The sequence below is a fragment of the Papaver somniferum genome, chromosome 7, assembly GCF_003573695.1.
Source record: "Papaver somniferum cultivar HN1 chromosome 7, ASM357369v1, whole genome shotgun sequence".
Lineage (NCBI taxonomy): Eukaryota > Viridiplantae > Streptophyta > Magnoliopsida > Ranunculales > Papaveraceae > Papaver > Papaver somniferum.
In genome coordinates this window covers 35,734,485-35,752,144 of record NC_039364.1, presented here as the reverse complement: position 1 = coordinate 35,752,144, position 17,660 = coordinate 35,734,485, and positions in this window count along the sequence as shown.

Genomic DNA, 17,660 nt, shown 5'->3' with positions numbered 1-17,660 from the left:
GAAATGTGTACCTACAATTTGCCCCTTTTCCTTCTACTGGGCGGTTAGTCGAAGTGGGAAGAAAAAACGTGTTACTCTCTTCATCTTCTCTTTATTATTTTCCTAGATTTTAGGGCACATTCCCCACTATTTGCAATAACTTCTTCTTGGGTAGTGGAAAAACGTATTACTCTCTTCATCTTCTCTTTATTATTTTCCTAGATTTTAGGGCACATTCCCCACTATTTGCAATAACTTCTTCTTGGGTAGTGGGGCGGTTTTATTTCTCTTTGCATTTATATATGAGAAGGAATGTTAAAATTCTCTAATCATAAATTTCATTCCTTCTCTTTCCTCAGAGCTTTTATTTTTTGTTATCTGCTTTTGTATCCTTGTTATTAATTGTTGTTGCTGCTACTGTTGCTCCTCAAAGCTTTCTGCTGCTGTTGTTTGTTGTTCCTCAAAGCTTTCTGCTGCTGCTGTTGTTGTTCCTCGAAGCTTTCTACTGCTGTTGTTGTTGTTCCTCGAAGATTTCTACTGCTGCTGTTGTTCGTCGAGGCTTTCTGCTGCTGCTGCTGTTCGTCGAGGCTTTCTGCTTGAGTTTTTGTTTATAGGTAAGTGGTTTTACTGTGTTTGATTATCTTTTGATGAAAACTACATTCGTTTTCTGCTGTTGCTATATGTGTTTGTGATGAAGAACATATATATAGATGTGTGTATGATTTCCCCTGTTCGTTATTACAAACAGTAATGATTTCTTCCTTCGTGTATGCTTGGCGCTATTTGTTATTTCCCCTTTTATTTAGGGTTTGTTCTTATTTTCCATCTGGTTCATGATTATGAAGAACTGGATGAAATTGGGCTTTTTGATTTTCGTTTTGTCTCCGCGGAAATCTGAAACTTGTTTGTGTACTACGAAGACATGGCTGACCGTCCGCGGGTTTCTTATCAAACTCCACCGCCGAGTCCGCGTAGATCTCCTCCGCGTAGAGATCCTGATGTTTCTCCGCCTGGTGGAGGTTCGTCTAAGTCTTCCCAAGGTGATACCCGGGTTCATAGGGTTTCGTCTTCTTCTGGTCAGAGGTACTCATCTTCTAAGAAGGGTGAGTCGCAGAGAGGAAATACGCAGAAAGGGGACCGGCCAAAAGAGGCTCCTGGTTCCCGGTATGCTATTTCTCGTCCCTTTGTTAATCCGCGTGATGATCCCAAGAGAACGCGGGATGTCCCGCCTCTTCGGTCAGTGGCGCCTCCTTCCGCGTCTCAGCAACATCCTCTACCTCCCCCTCCAGTGTGTCAACCCAAGGGGAGGTCTTCGAAAGAAGTGGTTTCGAAGACTGATGCATCTAAGGTTCATCCTAAGAGAAAAGCTTCCGATAGAAACCCTTCGAAGGATTCTGCGCCTGATCCCGTGGAGGAGGAAGATATTTCTCATGAAATACGCAGCGTCGCTGTTGGGGAGAAGAAAGTGACCTTCAAACATATTGATCTGGAGGTTTTTAAGGAAAAGCATGGTCTTTAGCTATTCTATGTTCGTTTTTACGCTGCTGATGATGATATTACTTATGAGATGATATCGACGTATAAATTTGATGAATTTCATCTGCTGACCACGGTGGGGGCCTTTGAAGCGGGTCTTATGTTGCCTTTGTACAAGTCTGGGGATTATTTTTATTATGATGTGCTGGCTGGACGAGAGGGCTCTTCGAAGAACACTCATTGTCGCTCTATTTCCCAGCTTCATGGGAATTATCTTCGTGCACTGAGGGAGTGTTATCTTCGGAGCAAAGGAGAGACAATGATGACCCTCTATGTTCCCAATCCTGAGGAAAGGGAGTGGTATACGCCTGAAAGTTTTAACAAGTCTTTTGGTGACTATGTTAACAGTAGGAATCGTAAACCGTGGAGTGTGAGTCTTCGTAATATTTCCGCTCCTCGTGGTGAGATCCGCCTTCTGAGTGAAGTAAGTGGTGTTAAGGTGAAGTACGTCCCGGGTACAGAGAATTCTACTAACAAACTGGTGTTTCCTACTCGTGAGCGGATCAAGCGTGATCATGACTATGAATGGAACGCGACTGTTATTGAGGTTGTTGGTCCCTGAGCTTGGGGGTGGGTTCCAGGTCCGTAAGGATGGCGTCCTACCGCAGATAGCCAGATACGTGAGGCTCCTCCTGCTCGTTATGGGAATTTCCGTCCTTGGCATTTGAATTTTGAGGGCATGAATTTCCAATATGCCCTCGATGTTGTTGATGGAGATGACGAAGAGAGTTCCGATGCTGATCTTCAGACGAAGAATGCTGCGGTTGTCAAGGTAAGATTTCCATATGCCTTGTCCTTCTTTAGTTGAGGCAGTTTTAATTCTTTTCAAAGCCAGGGATTTTTATTCTTATATGCCTTGTCTTTTTAGGCGACGAAGAAGAGGAGGATAAATCCCAAGCAGTCCACCACCGCAACAATCAACGAGGAGGCGGAGGTTCATGAAGAAGTTAACAGTCCTGTGACTGAGCTTGGAGAGGATGAAGATATGTCTGATATGGGAAGAGCGTACTGATACATCCCCTCCAGGTCATGATGATGAAGAATTTGTTGAAGGGAATACTACCGCTGGTGGCAGCGGTATTGGTGGTGAAATTAATCCCGCAGGTTGCCATGATGCTGGTGCCGAAGCTAATCCCGCGGGTTGCAGTGATGCGTGATGATAACATTGCCTTGGTGATCAGGGTGTTGGTGGTGAAATTCCCGCTACGTCTCAGGAGTTTTCCTTTGGCCGGATTTATTCTGCGGGGATAGTTTTGATAAACGCTGCCCTGGGCCTGGCTTCTGAGTTCAACCTGCTTTCCCCAAACGATGATTGGGATGTGCTTGGTAACTCTAGCAAGGCGGATGGAAAGGGAAAGGGAGTCGTGAATGCTAGTGATATTCCAGAGGGGAGCGGTGCTAGAGATCTTCCAGATTTGGATGCGGGAGTAGCCTCGAACTCTTCGGGTGCTAAGTTCACGGACATGGGTAGGGCCTCGGTTGGGTCTTCTGGAGATGATTTTCCTCAGACATTGATCCTTGAGGGTGATGATGCCATCTTAGCTTGGTTTAAAAAGAAGAATTTGATGTTCGTACCCAATCCAGCTCTTGTGATGGAGGGTGAGAAGAAATCTGATGCCTATACCCGTAAGATGATGCAATTCTCTCCCGAGGACCAGGTTGCAGAAGCGTGGGATAAGAATTTTCGGTCCTTGGAGGCTGCTCTAGTGGTCGACGCTCCCTCAACTGTTGCTGATATGATGGCCTTGGCTGATGGGTATCAGTTTGGATTTCCCCAACAGCGGATGTTAGAAGTGAGTTCTCTTATCATTTCGCCTTGTATCAATATTTAGCAATTTTAGAGTCTGGGTGTTCTAATTTCTGATTCGCAGATGATGAGGAGTGAGCATTGCAACCACATGTTGTACCAGTTTTTTAAGGCCAAATCCCTCAAGTTGGAAGCTAATCTTCGTCTTCGGGAAGAGGAGCTTACCGCGGCTGAGACTGTTATCTCTGATAGGGATAGGGAGATAGGTGAATTGAAGAGTCTCCTCAAGTCTAAGGAGCAACAAGGAAAGGAGGAGGAGAAGCTTCGCTTGGAACTTGCTATGGCTCGTAGTGAGTTGGAAGAGGCCAAGAAGAATTCTTCGGCTGTTACAGGTTTGATTATCTGTTTTCTCTTCCTTGTTGTTGTCCTTTACTGTAATTAGTGTTCTGTCTGAGTCTCCCTCCCCCACCCTATCTTCAGTGGGTGGAGTTCCTGAATTAGTATGGCTTTGGAAAGAGCGGCAACGTCAGAAATCTCGCATCGCAGAGTTGGTAGAGAAGATAAAGAGCGAGGCTGATAAGTGGAATGCTCGTGCCGATGAACATAATGCTCTGGCAGAGGAGTGGCGGGGCAGACGAGTCCAAATGATTGATATGCAGAACAAATATAACAATGATCGTCGTTTGTTTAATGGAATGTTGTTGTGGACGCGTGATAATCTTCGTGAATCCCGAGAACATGTCTCATCTTTAGAAGCTAAAATCAATATCTTGGAAGAAGAATTGCGTCAAGCTCGTTATTCTCAGTCTTCTGAGTAGAGATTACATTCAGCGTCTTGCTAGGGAGAGAGATGACGCTAGGGCTGAAGCTGGTGCTCTTAGCAAAGCTTTAGCTGCGTCTAGGGCTGATGTGGTACGCCAAGCTGAGTCTGAGAGAAATCTTGAAGTAAATATGTATCGGCTCAACAAGGGTATGGAGGAATTAAACAACGAGGTCAACCATCTTCTTCATTTGGATTCAATGAAACAGGTAGAATTAGATGCGAGTCAGTACGCTCTTTCAACCCTTCAAGCGGATTATAAGAAGTTGTCAGATGAGTATGAATTTCTTGATGAAGCCCGTGATGCTGTTGTTAAGGAATATGAAATAGCTTCGGCGAGAGTCGAAGGTATATGCTTATATTATCGAGTGTGATTCTGTAATTTCCTGGACCTAACCATCTGCATTTTTCTTTTCCTTGCAGAGCTCCAGGGACAACTTCGTACTGCAAATGAAGAGCTTGTGAAGGCTCAATCTAAATTAGCGCATCAAGAAAGCCAGATTAATTATCACAAAGGTTTAGCTACAACAAGGGACGAGGCTGCCCAAGCCGCTTCGAAGGAAGTGAGTCGCCTTTCCTCGTTGTTGTCAAAGGCTGAGATGATGAATATTGTTATTACGTACAAGGATCAATGTCAACTAGTGGAAGAGACTAACAAGATTCTGGATAGCATCGAGTATGATCTTAAGACCGAGCATGGCCTTATCAAGGGTTATCCGCGCCGTTAGAAACCCCCGCCTCCTACATATGGCTCTTCAGGGCCTCCTCGGGTGGGAGCTTACCTTCATCGCAGAAGGGGAAGATTGCTAAACCTGCTGGTGGGGTTGAACTATCCAAGTAGATTATTGTAGAAAGTTGATCTTACTCGATGCTAATACTGTTATTATGTTGATCTTTGTTGATTATAAGGCTTCGTGAGATTCCTTTTGTATTTTCTTGTTCCCGCGTATCATTGTCAAGCCTGTAATCAACTTTTAATGAATTGATAATTGTTTTAATTTTTATTTGTGTTGTCCGATTTCCTTTTAAGTATTGTTACGGTTAATTTGGAATATAACTGAATGTAATCAAGGATAGCGAAGTGTTTGAGTGCGAACCCGAAGATATGTGTATCTTCGTGAACGTCTTGAGACTTGTCACCCCGCTGGCTAATCCTTGGCCAGAGGATTCCCAGACGGTGGGGGTCGAGGCAGTGTTCTAGGATATGAGTTGTTTGGAATGTACATTCATTCCGTCAACCCGCTGCCATAAGATTGGTTGGGTATCTCTTTCTGCTGGATTCCTTCCCCATGGTCCTACACTTATAGACGCTGATAGGGGAGTCCCGAGAGATTGTAGGTGACTACTTTCCCCAAGTAAAATAAAACAACAATTAACACAAGCGTATACGTGGTTCGACAGCAGAGTGTCTACGTCCACGGTTGAAAGAGGGTTAAAGTGTCTATTCAGTTTGTTGAGTTACATTTAGAAGAATTCCATTGATGGAACCTCTGAGGTAGTAAATAGCAAAAAATAGGAGAATGAAGTATTGACGCGGAGGTCATTTCTCTGTGTTTACAGGTGTAGGGTTCTCGTGAGATGTTTTATTTACACGCGGTCGTCTTGTTACTATGTTGCTCCATGTATTTTGACTATTTTTTGCCAAAAGTTTGCTTGATTGATAGGTTGAGGTTTTCTATTCCTCTCTCAGAGATAGAAACATGTCGATCGCAAGCGTCGTTTTCTTCTTCTGGTGCTCTTCACGCAGATGTAGGTCTGCGTTGCTTTCTACGGGTAGTATGGCTTGAGATATTTTGCATTCCATGGGTGTCTGAGGATCTCCCCTTTTAGGTTGCGCAGATAATAAGACCCATTTCCTGCAACATCATGTATGACGAAGGGTCCCTCCCATGTTGGTGCTAATTTTCCCCACTTCTTTTCTCGTTGGTATTGGGGAATGGTCCTCAGCACATACTGCCCTTCTACGAAATTTCTAAGCTTAACCCTCTTATTATACTCCCTTGCTAGTTTCCTTTGATAGTTTTCCATTTTTTGTAGTGCTGCCTCCCTCCTCTCTTCCAGATCATCCAACTTTTCCAACATCATGTCCGCTGTGAGGTTCTTCTCCCATGCTTCAGTTTTCGTAGTTGGCATGATTATTTATGTTGGGATAATAGCTTCGGCTCCATAGGTGAGTAAGAATGGGGATTCTCCCGTGGCTGATCTTTGAGTTGTCATATAAGCCCACAAAACGTTGTGTAGTTGCTCGCACCAACGCTTCTTGTATTCGTCTAACTGCTTTTTGAGGATGAGTGCGAGGGTTTTGTTTGTGGCTTCTGCCTGACCATTGCTTTGAGGGTAAATTGGTGTTGACTTTTTCTTTCGAATTTTGAAAGTATCGAAGAGTAAGTCGATGTTTTTTCCCTGGAATTGCTTGCCATTGTCAGATACAATCTCAGCTGGTATGCTAAACCTGCAAATGATGTTTTGAAAGATGAATGTGAAGACATCTGCGTCTCGGATCCTTGCCAGGGCTTTAGTATCTACCCATTTGCTGAAATAGTCCGTGGCCACTATCAAAAATCTTCTCTTCCCTGATCCTTCAATTAGGGGACCCACGATGTCTATGCCCCATTTTGAGAATGGCCAAGGGCTGTCTACTGGGTTCAACATTGTTGCGGGTGCGTGGATTTTTTTGGCGAAACGCTGGCATTCTTCGTATCTTCGTGACATTCTTGCAGCGTCTCGTATCATTGTTGGCCAGTAATATCCTTGAGTTTTTGCCTTATCTGCTAGGGATCTCATTCCGCTGTGATTGCCTGCGTCGCCGCGGTGTATGTCTTTCAAAATCAAATGGCCTTCGGATCTGGACAGGCAACGTAATAACGGTCCGAGAAAAGATTTTTTGTACAAAATTTCTTTTCTAAGATCATATCTTCCTGCCTTTGACTGTATTTTTCTGGCTTGCTTTAGATCCGAGGGTAGTATTCCTTCTTTTAGGAAAAGATGAATCTCAGATCTCCAATATTCTTCTTTGATGAAGTCTTCATCTTGGTCTGCCTTAGTCATGATGTCGTCTTCTTGGAAATCATCCGCGATGAATTCTCCCGCGTCATCATCCGCAATATCTTCTTCTGCGTTGTTCCCTTGCTGTACAGCGCAGAATTCTTGAATATCAATTGAAGGTTCGTAAATCCTGGTTACTTTGATTGCTTTGACGTCCTCGTTTATGAGCATCGATGATATGTAGGCCAGGGCGTCCGCGTGCCTGAGCTCCTTCCTTGCCAGGTGTCGGAATTTGATGTTTGGAATTTGTTATGCCAGTGTTTGCACCAATTCCATGTATGCTGAAAATGTTCTATAATAAACATTATATTGCAACCCTATTTTCCGGATGACCAGCTGCGAATCGCTTGTCAGACGCACGTCAGTTATGCCCATTTGTATTATCAACTGAAGGGCATGCACCACTGCTTCATATTCAACTATGTTGTTGGTATGCCCCTTGAATTCTAACCTGAAAGCATGTATGATCCTATCTCCTGTTGGGGTGGTGATTACGATGCCTATCCCCGCCCCTTCTTTACTTTTCGACCCATCTACAAAGACTTCCCATTGCCAAGGATTTTTTGGTTCCAAGATGTCTATAGGGTCTTTACCTTCGTCCATTTCTGGTAGTCCTGCTGCCTTCCGTCCTTCGATGATGACTTCTTCGTGGTCTGCTAGTAAATCTGCTAATACTTGTGACTTCTGAGAGTGTTGTAGCTCATGGATGATATTGAATTGATCTAGGTGAGTATTCCATTTTGCAATTCTGCCTACTTTCCCTGCGTTTTTAAGGACTGCTTCTAGCGGAGATTTGCATGGAACGCGGATGTAGTGAGTCAAAAAGTAAGTTCTGAGTTTCAGGGTTGCCCATACTAATGCCAAGATGAGCTTCTCGATCTTCGTGTAGTTCCTCTCTGCTGCGTTCAGAGTCTTGCTGATGTAATAGATGGGATGCTCTATCTTCGTGTTGCTTTTAACCAATACTGCGCTGACTGCATCTTATGTTGCTGTTATGTATAGTGTCAACACTTCATCGGGGTCTGATTTTTGTAGTATAGGGATCTCAGCTAGGTATTCTTTGATATTTCGAAAGGCTTCCTCGCACTCTGTCGTCCATTCAAATTTGCTTCCTTTTTTGAGAATGTTAAAAAAGTGTTTACATCTATCCGAGGACCTGGATATGAACCTCCCCAGCGCAGCCAGTGAACCATTGAGTTTCTGAACCTCTTTTAAGTTCTTTGGGGATGGCATTCTTACGATGGCTTCAATTTTAGCGGGATCAACCTCAATGCCCCTCTTCGTCACCAAATATCCGAGGAATTTTCCGGAAGTTACACCAAAAGTGCACTTCTCTGGGTTTACCTTCATGTTGTGCTCTCTCATTGCTTGGAAAATATCTTTTAGGTCTTGGTGATGATCTTTGCGTATCTTGATTTTGACGAGCATATCATCCACATATACTTCCAGTGTACTTCCAATCCATGGTTTGAAAATTGCATCCACCATTCTTTGGTAGGTTTCCCCTGCGTTTCGAAGTCCAAAGGGCATTCTTACGTAGAAATAGAGGTTGTACAGTATATAGAATGTTGTATGTTGCTGATCTTCTTCTGCTAGGAATAATTGGTTGTATCCAGAGTATCCATCCATAAATGACATTTCTTCGTATCCTTTGACTGCCTCGACAAGTTGGTCAATGCTTGGCAGTGGATAGCTATCTTTTGGGAAAGCTTTATTAAGGTTGGTGAAGTCGATGCATATCCTTACTCCGCCATTTTTCTTCGGTACGATGACCATGTTAGAGATCCATGTTGGGTACTTGACTTCTTTGATGAATCCTGCGTCCAGTAGTTTGCGGAGTTCCACTTCAACTACTCGATGGTATTCTGGGGCTACTTTGCGCACCTTCTGCCTAAAAGGGGGGGTACCTGGTTTTATTCGAAGTTCGTGATGAACTAAATTTGGGTCAATTCCCGGCATGTCCCCAAATTTCCAAGCAAAAATGTCCGCGTATTCCTTTAAAAGTTTGATTAGCGCGGCTTCTCTTTCTTCATCCATCAAGGTGCCTATTTTGATCATCTTCGGGTTTCCCTCAGTACCTATGTTGACTTCTTTTGCTCCTTCGACAGGTGTAAACGTGGGTTTTGGTTCCCCCAATAGAGGAACATTCTTTAATTGCTATTTGGTAGGCTCTCCATCTTCTTTTGTCGCGGAGGTGCTTGCTTCTGCGCTTCCCATGGTGCTGACGTTCAGAAGGCTTTTTCCGGAGATTTCTTCCAGATATGCATCTATGGTTTTCTTATTTTTGGCTCTTCGGGACTGTTGCTTCTCTTCCTGCTCATTAGTGATCTGATTCTGTAAGGTCTGACATTCCCGCGCAGTTACTTGGTCTCCTTTAATTTCCATGACTCCCAGAGGTGTTGGGAATCTGAGATATTGATGGTAGGTTGCAGCTACTCCCTTGAGCTTGTGAACCCATCTTCTTCCGATGATGGCATTGTAGGGTGAAGGTGCATCTATGACGCTGAATCGAGTGTACACTTTCATGGGCCCCGCGTCTACTTGCAAGACAATGTCCCCTAGGGGTTTTGTAGCTGCGCCGTTGAATCCGTAGATGGTGTAGTAAGATGACAGCAGCTGCTCGTCGTTGAGTTCCATACGCTTTAACGTGTCATAGAACAGGACGTTGACCGAGCTTCCTCCATCGACGAGAATTTTCTTGACATTGCACCCTGCTATTGGGAGTGTGAGGACTAGAGATTCATTATGGTCTTCCATGTCTTCTTCCACATCGTCTGCATCGAAAGTCATGGGCGCGTCCATCCATTGTTCGTTCTCGTTTACCTCTTTCCCATCGATCTTATAAATCTCACAATAATCTTCGAATTGTTTTCTCAATCTCTTCCCAATCTGGGCGGTTTGGGATGGTCCTTGAATCTCTGAACATTAAATCGTGTTGAGGGTGCGGTTGCCTTCCAGTAATTGAACCTGCTTGTCTCTCTTGGTTCTATCTTCGTTACCAATCTTCTGTATATATATTGCTTCAGGTCTCCTGCGTCGATTAGTTTTTGAATCATTATCTTGAGATTTTTGCACTTTTCTGTTTGATGACCGTTGAAACAGTGGTATTCACAGTATTCCTTGGATTTTTCTGATCTAGGAGGCTGCTTTCCCTTGGACCATGGCCAATCGAGGTTCTCTCTCCCCTTGATCTCTCTTAGGATGCGTGAATAACTGGTATTCAGCTTGGTATAGACTTGATCTTCAAATTTTCGATCATCTCTTCGTCTATCATCCCTTCGTTCTTTCATTTTTTCGTTGGGACGCTCTTCTGTGATTCCTCTTTTGGACCCGCTGGCTTGATCTACGGAATTTGTGCGTGTGGGACGTTGAGTATGAGCTCTGGGATTTTCACGCTGAATTTATTCTAACCTGGCATGCTTTTCTATGATTATTCGGAGATATCCTTCGGTGGTTGGGATGGTTCTGTGGATCTCGACAAACAAAGGACTCATCCTGTCCATCCCCCATTTGTAGCAGTTGATACTAACTCCGGGATCTACGTTGCCAATAGCTTGGAAAATCTTATGTCATCTATCAGTATATTCTCTGATGGTCTCTTTGTATTTCATTTCCAGCGAGAATAGCTTTTCCATGCCTGTATTGACAACCTTGTTGTACATGTATGTTGCTAGAAATTTTTCCGTGAGTTGGTTGTAGGAGTCGATGGAGTTTGATGGCAAGTTATCAAACCATGACAACGCGGACCCTTTTAAACTTGATGGGAAGTATCTGCACAGTATGGAGTCTTCGTTATCCCAACGGGCCATCATTCGATTATAATATCGAAGATGAGCCGCAGGATCAGTTGACCCGTCATAGCAGTCGAAGGCGGGAACCGAACACTTCTGCGGTATGGAAGCCCTGGCCAAGTGTTGCGTCAGCGGGGTAGTGTTTGCTTCCTTCATCACTTGTTTTATTCTTCCGCCTCCCTGCATAGTCTTTAGCTCCTTGATTTCTGCCAGCATCTCAGCACGCAGATTTTCCATTGCGACCTGGTGCTCTTCATGAATGGTAGATTTCGCTCGTCGGAGGGTGGTACCGTCGTAGTAGTCCGAGTTTTCAGGATTATAATCAGGGTCTGATCTTTGGCTGCTCCTTGCTCCTCTTCGATTCAATGGAGGTGGGTTGTTTGCGACCACCATTCTTTTGTCTTGATTAGGTGCTAGGGCCTTGGAGTTAGCTTCGTCGCGTTAGTTTTCTACCTCTGCGCTATGAATGATTCTTTCCTTGAGCGCTTGGTTATCTTGTGCTAATATCGCCACATCATCTGTGTATGCTTTCTGGTTCTTCCTTAATTCTATCAGCTCGGCTATCATCTGAGCGGAGTGATTTGACCCTTGATTTGGTGTTCCTTCCCGCAATTGTTCATCAGCGGCTATGGTTTGTTCCCCATCCACGATCTGTATCACTGGTTCTGGTGGGTCTAACCGTGTACCTTGGGACCCCGACGGTTGTTGTGCGGGTTGACCTGCTATTAGAAGCGGTTGTTTGGCTGGAAAGGGTATGTTCTGTTCGTTGGTTAAGGGCATCTCATAGAGGGGTTTTTGTATCCCTGACTCTGCTACGACTTCCTGATGTTCCTGTAGTTGAGCGTTAGTTACTCTGGGAGCTCCAACTTTGGATCCGCCAGCTCTTGAAGCTCCAGCTTTGGCTGTCGCGGCATTTACTGCGTTTGCTGCGATGATGTTGGCATTGATGGGGGCCGTGCTTTCTGCATTATCCTGTACCCTATCCGTTTCCTTTAGCTTTTCACCTCTCTGCTTACTCCTGGTTACCACTGGGGTTGTCCTTGGCGTCTCTTTTGACGAAGCTTTTGCCTTCCCGACATCTTTGCTTTTCTCCATCTTTTAATATTTTCCTGAAAGAGAGAGAAAAAATCACGAAGACAATGGTCCCCACGTGATATCTATTAGCGTTTTGAGTTCTCAAAGGTGTAAAATCTTGAAAATACTTAAGGCACCCATCTATGTAGATGACCGCAGATCTGTTCGAAGTTTTGATTTTCAAAGACATGAAAACTTAGAAAATGCATGGAGAATCAGATCTACTTAGATAAACGTGGATCTGTTCATAATTTTGATTTTCAAAGACGTGACATCTTGAAAATGTATGAAAACGCAGATCTACTTGGATAAATGTAGATCTATTCGAAGTTTTGACCTTCACAGATGTGAAAACTTAGAAAATGCATAGAAAATCAGATCTACTTAGATAAACGTGGATTTGTTCATAGTTTTGATTTCCAAAGACGTGAAAACTTAGAAAATGCATGGAAAATCAGATCTACTTAGATAAACGAGGATCTGTTCATAATTTTGGTTTTTGAAATTATGCACGGAAAAAATCGTAGTGTTCCATGCATCGTTATTTTCAGAGAACGAAGCCTGAAACAAGTCACAGGAGAAGATAAATCTTTTACCGGGATGAAGATCCATGTTTCTAGCGCCAGATTGTGAACACAAAGATCATTGTCATCTAAGTGTTCACAAATAATACGCGCAGACTCATGACAATATAGTAAATAAGCTGCGCCTGAGGGGGATGAATTGGTTATGTCGAATCCTTGACTCAGAGTCCTAATACTCTTCCTCGTCTCATCAACTACAATCATTGTTCTTAGCTCGCATAATAATATAAATAATGGATGACTTATAAAACATACGAACATGATGTACCATAAATATCGAATCGAACATGTAAAGTATAAATGCATGAATATAGATGAAACGATTAACTTATATGATTCACCACTCAGATCTCTGTCTGCGGGTTTGGGTTTTTCATTATATGTATGATGGTTACAGAAATAGTCGAATGACTTTGAGATCAACATAAGCCTGCGTAGCAGGAGGAACTTCACTTACACTTTCTCTATCTCTCTGTCTCTCTCCTATTCTCCTCTCAATGTTTTCGGATCCCCCTCTTCACTTGGGAGAGAGGGGTATTTACAGGGAGGTTACGTGGGGTCCACTTCTGAAGCCCGTTATAACCTTATCCTCTTGTGTCTTGTGCCGCTTACGCAGAAGTCTTCGTGTTATCGGCTTTATCTGCGTGTTCTGTTTGAATACGCAGTGCTATCTGCGCTTCCTACACAGGCTGACTGACATGTATGTTGTTTGAGGGTATTTAGTACGGGTAGTTGAGATGTCTGTCCGCGGAAGACAGTTGTCCTCTGCCCCTGTCTTGTCTGCGTCAGTCGGACTATCCCCAGCCGTAGATCTTAGATCTTTCTGGGGATAGGATAAAGTGACTCTTGGCTGTCCACATGTGATATCATATCTTGATGCTCTTAGACGCATGTCCTCCACGTGTGTCTTTGTGGACACGTGGCGGAAGATGAAATGTGTACCTACACTTATGATCCTAGGTATTGTCATATTAATTCATCAATTATATACCGTGCATTATTGATCGGGGTTTATACTCTTGAGTCCTTATCTCCTTGACCGTAAGAATTTCAAGTCTTCATTAGAGTCTAAGCACCAGACAGGTCATGGTCATTTAGGAATGAAAATGCAAACGACCAACCCCACTAGTTGCTAGCTTTGGTCCATCAATAATAATATTAGTTTAATTATAAAGCTGACAATCTTGACCTGCGAAATTCTATCTTAATTGTACAACGAAATTTAGATAGAATAGATTTAAAATTTTAAATACGACAGTGAAAGAGAACCGGAAACAGGTGTTGACGAACTCGACCAAAGTACGACAAAAACATCATCCGAATAAGGAAGAAAATGTTAATTTCAAATCTTCGCTTAAACCATGTTTGCGTCTGACCATCATTCAATTCCTGACTTGTCGCAAGTAAAATATTAGATTTGACTGATATCTGATTCAGGCCTAATTTATAATTCGGATTTGTCTGAGTAAATTAACAAAATACCACCGACTATGAGACCCAGCCATTTACTCGCATATTTTTAAGTTGACTGAGTCCTTGCAACTCAAAACAAACAAACATACTAAATTAGATCTAACAAACAACTACAAACAAACAAGGTGCAAGTTTAAACAGGTCATTGATCAGAATGAAATTCCAACCACCTAACCCCACTATAGTATTCGTTGGTCCATCAAAATGTTAACTCACAACACAAATATTCTTCACTGAGTGCTGACCATGGATACTTTTTGGGGAAAAATATTTCTAGCCCAACCACTTAAGAGAAGTTGAAGACTTCAACTTTCTCAAACAAGGGGGAGCTTGGAATATCCTAGGAAAATTGATTGTACTGGTAGAATGTCCTATTGAAGGGCCACAAAACATTGATGAGGATAGCTTCTTCAAAACGAAAATGTGGATGCATATCAAAAACACACCAATCAGCTACATAAATGAGGATGATCTTAAGAAAATCTGCGCTCCTGCTGGAAAGTACTTGACACACAAGAATCCCTATGGTAGAAATCAAGATGAAAAGATCGTGGAATGCCTTGTTGAATTGAGAGTCCAACATAATCTGCCGTTTGGATATGAGGTTTATACTGATGTTTTCGCCAAACCAGAATGGCTTGAATTCTCATATAAATTATTTAATCTCAAACTATGTAAAACTTGTAGATGGCTTGACCATTCTACAAAATCTTGCGAACAAGATTTGACAAGCAAGTCGACTGAGGAAGAGGTAGCTCATCTACCTACAACTAAGCACAAAACAACCTTTCCGGCAAACCAAAAAGAAATCCAAAGAAAAGCTTTTTCCTAGTCTCCTCCTTACATCCAGTTTAAGGCAGGTGAAACAAGTACCAATAGTAGTCGTGAAAATCCTTTTGATCTGCTTGAATCGGCATCGACTAAGAACGGTGGGCCTGAGAAGATACGATAATTTGAAGCTCATAACACAAATTCTCAATAGAAACGAAAATCCCAGAAAAAACCCGACCGAAATCAACTCCGAAACCGAACAGTTATATGGAAAGACAATCGAATCAGAAGAAATCAAAGAGCAACAAAAGAATTAGGAGAAAAAAAACCCTAATCGAACCTTTGAGAAATTTAAGGGAAATTCAATCTTCTTACTACAATCAACATCTCACTGCGTACAGTGACGAACCAGTGCACCCTCTTTTCAGACCTTTCCAAAACAACAACTTCTCTGCTTTTCTCTCTATCAGTACCAAAAGTGTTTACAAACTGGATCTAATTCTGCTGGAACCTCTAAAGTGAAAAAGGGGTATTGGAAGAGAGAGACGAGAGATGTTAACAAGATTCAATCTCCAAATAACAAGGTCTCAACAGATGTAGTTGTTATGAGTTCTTTGCCTCTTCAGAGAAAGCGATCGGAAGATCTTCAATTGGATTGTTCAAAGAAGAATAGGAGCAGAGAGGATCAAATGGAGGAAGAATCTGACAACATTCAGGCGAAAACTATCTTCAAGATCAACAATGCTTTGCTGGTGAAAGAAACAACTCAGGTAAGTAACTATTACTTTAACAGAAATTTGTTAGAGAACCTATTGAATTTAATCTCTTATCAATTGTTAATTAGAATATTTGAAATTTGGTTAACAAGTACTTACATGTTAGGTAGAAGCATAAGGATTAGAAAATTTAGATACCCTGAAATATCCTACTTCTGGCAATTCATAAGTATGATATCCTGGAACTGCCAGGGGTTAGGAACACTAGAAACTCGCCATAGCCTGTTAGACATTTTAAACAAGGAAAACCAGGATATTCTATTCTTATCTGAAACTAAAAAACAAAGCATTGAGATGAAAAACATATTAAGAATGGTAAATGTGCATAATTGTTTTCTTGTCCCCCCTAGAGGTTATGCTGGAGGTCTGTGTCTTATCTGGAAAAACAACGTTAACATTCAAATAGATGACCATGATCATAACTATATAAATGCCACTATTTCTGACCCCATTAAGAATAGTAGTTGGATCCTAACTTGCTTCTATAGTAGCCCATATAGGAACCTAAAGATTAACTCTTGGAATATCATAAAACACATGCCAAAAACTGTAGACAAACCCTGGATTATCATTGGTGACTGCAACGTTGTTCTTCATGAGTAAGAAAAGAAAAGTAGGTTTGCTTTTAAGTAAAACGAAGCCAAAATCTTTAACAAACTTATCAATAAATGTAATCTTGTAGACCTAGGGTTTACAGGATATACCTACACCTGGAATAACCATAGACATGATGAGGAAAATATCGAACAAAGACTTGACAGAGCCTTTGTAAATGACAAATGGAATAGAAAATACCCAAATTCTAGCCTAAAACACTTAAGTCCTTTAGCTTCTGATCATGTACCTATAAAACTTAACCTGCACAACCACTGGGATGATGGACCAACACCTTTTAAATACTTTAGTGAGTGGATGAAGCATGAGGATTGTAAGACTTTAATCCAAGATAGTTGGAACTCTTCTGTTAGAGGGTCACCAGCTTATAAGATTAACAAGAAGCTTGGTAACATTAAATACCTGCTCAGAGTGTGGAACAGAAAAAAAATTGGGAACATAAACAGTAACATAGAAAACATAAAGAAAAAACTGGTCAGTAATCACACTTCTGCCAGTTACCCAAACAAAACAGAAGACCTAGCCAACCTAAGAAACGAACTGGCGAAATGGTACGCAATCAAAGAAAAATTCTGGAAAGACAAAAGTAGAGATCAAAATTTGGCGCTAGGAGACAGAAACACTAGGTTTTTCCACACAAAATCTAAGCATAGGTTTAGACGAAGTAGAATTGATATGATCAAAAAGGAAGACAATGTTTGGTTGAATTTTAAAAAGGAGATTGTTGAGTGCATAACTCAGCATTTCCTAAAAATAGCAACTACTGTTAAACCTGAAATAGATGATAACCTAATAAACCTAATCCCAACTAGTGTAAACCAAATTGATAACGACATGTTGTGTGTTACTCCTTTAGAAAGTGAAATAAAAAAGGTCCTCTTTTCCATGGAGCCGGATAAAAGTCCGGGTCCTGATGGTTTTCCTCCCAATCTTTTTCAACAAAATTGGGAAACGGTTCGCCATGATCTGACTAAAATGATACAAAATTTCTTCGAAACAGGGAACATCTCTAAAGAAATGAATGCCTCATTCATCTCTTTAATTCCTAAGACCTTGAATCCCACCACTCCTGTGGAATTCAGACCTATAGCCCTAGCGAACACTAGCTATAAGGTGATTTCAAAACTCATGGAAGGTAGAATGAAGAGCCTTCTAGGAAAAATAATTTCGCCGTACCAATCTTCCTTTATCCCTGGAAGGCAGATTGCTGAGAACATCACTTTAGCCCATGAAATAATACACAAGATGAAAAATTATAAATCTAAGAAAGGGTTTATGGGACTTAAGATTGACATGTCCAAAGCTTTCGACAGAGTCGAATGGGACTTCCTAATCAAGGTCATGACTAGAATGGGATTTAACAACAAATGGTGCAATCTGGTGCATGAGTGCATATCAACTACTACCCTTTTTGTTTTACTTAATGGCTCCCCGAAAACTTTCTTTAAA